The sequence below is a fragment of the Elaeis guineensis genome, chromosome 1 (assembly GCF_000442705.2).
Source record: "Elaeis guineensis isolate ETL-2024a chromosome 1, EG11, whole genome shotgun sequence".
Taxonomy (NCBI): domain Eukaryota; kingdom Viridiplantae; phylum Streptophyta; class Magnoliopsida; order Arecales; family Arecaceae; genus Elaeis; species Elaeis guineensis.
Genome location: NC_025993.2, coordinates 165308312 through 165310059, shown reverse-complemented (window position 1 = coordinate 165310059; position 1748 = coordinate 165308312). Strand labels below are relative to the sequence as shown.

At 37.8% G+C, this 1748-nt stretch overlaps 1 long non-coding RNA gene across 1 annotated transcript; it reads left to right on the top strand.

Moving 5' to 3' along the window:
- Positions 1-488: 488 nt before the first annotated feature.
- On the top strand, positions 489-1257 carry LOC140854838 (uncharacterized). The gene is made up of 2 exons (XR_012137960.1): positions 489-784; positions 859-1257. It is a non-coding gene; the product is annotated as an uncharacterized lncRNA (long non-coding RNA).
- The last annotated feature ends 491 nt before the right edge of the window (positions 1258-1748 follow it).

Here is a 1748-nt window from a genome sequence, read left to right as displayed (position 1 = left end):
CTTGTAATGTCTTCTCCATTAAAAATTCTTAAAGTTGGAATTAAAAAATTAAAATGCTGCTCGACGATAATGAAAACATATCCGACTTGATTCTTTTTTGTTGCAGATTATAGATGATTGCAAGATACTATTGCGGGCTGATTCGACAGGCTAAGAGAAAAGAACTTCGAAGACTTCAATGGTTTCATTTTCATATAAGTTTCATTATCACATAAAGAATATCAGAGTAATATAGATTTTTGACTTAAAGATTAAAGTCTGCGTACCTATATAAAATTTATATGGTGGTAGATCTGATTAGCCATCCTAATTGATCGTTTGTGGTTAAAGTCATCGTGAACTCGATCCATTCCGAATTATGTAAAATAATTATAATTATTTATTTATTTTAAAGATCCTGTTATTTATTTTTTTAGGCCTTAAATTATTGTTGAAATAAATAAATAAGTATTAAAGAGGGAAGAATAGGGCCAACCGTGTGCCCTTCTCATCCCATCACGGTGGCCGGACTACGGTCGACCTCCGGCTACTGCAGAGACAGGCCAATGGCGAGTCCCATGAAGTCGCGACGTCGGAGAACTCGCCTTTGTCCAGCCAACAAAAAAACTAAAAAAAAAAGAGGAAAGGGTAGAAGAAATGCCGAATCTTGATCACCGATGATTCTCTCCATCAAAACTCTCCATCACTAGCATAAAGGGGTGATCGGTCTTGGGGAGACGGCGGCGGTCCGCCGATCCGGACTTTTTTCGGCGATCGCCGATCGTATATTTTTGAGGAAGCCATGGTATTTTCAAACCCCCTCCGCTGATCTTAAATTGACCGCCTTTACCGCCAGCATACTCATCGAGAAATCGGCAGATGGCTTTGGGATGGAGCGGCGGGCCACCAATTTGACTTTACAGTGGCCATCGACAAAGATTAGGCGGGGACAAGCGCACCGGCTTGTCCCCTCCTCCATCGATCTTCCGTCAAGACCGACCAATCATCGGCAATAGATGGTCGGGGGAGAATCCAAAGAGAAGGCCACCGGTGGTTGTGGGCCATCCGTGACTGCCGGCGGTGACTAGGAAGAAGAGATTGATCGGCAGCCATGGAGGTTTGGGTTGTACTCGGGAAATAGAGAAAGAAGGGGGAGAAGAAAGGGAAACGGGTTCAGGTTTTTGGGTTGCAACCCGAAATCCGAAACCCGGTTGGATCCGGTTACTTAAAAAGGGAACTTTTGTAATTTAGTCCCTAATAAAGTACTTATTCCATAAAGGTCCTTCTAAATTGCTTTTCTAATCCTTGTAATATAGTTTATTATATAAAGATCTTTAAATTATTATTTAGACCCTGTAATAAATTTTATTATATAAAGATTTTCTAATAATTATGATAAGATCCCTGATATATGGTTTTATTGCATAATTGTATATATTTGCAAATTATATGGTTAATTTATATGCTGTTTGATTTATTTATATGCGAATAAATCATTGCACGACTATGATCATGTTCTTGATGATATATTTACGCCATGTTTAGCATGTAAAATTTATTGACACTTTTTATAAAGAATTGAAAGTTTTTAGTTTGATTGTTTTGGTGCGATCATCAGAGTGATCACAAACTCTTAAAATCAAAATTTACTATAAAGTATAATTCTAGATAATAATTGATCCAATAAATTTTTAATAGTGTCACAATTGCATCTAAGCTACTGAAATGTTGATCAGCTCCCAAAGGAGTATCTTCATATTCGATGCTTA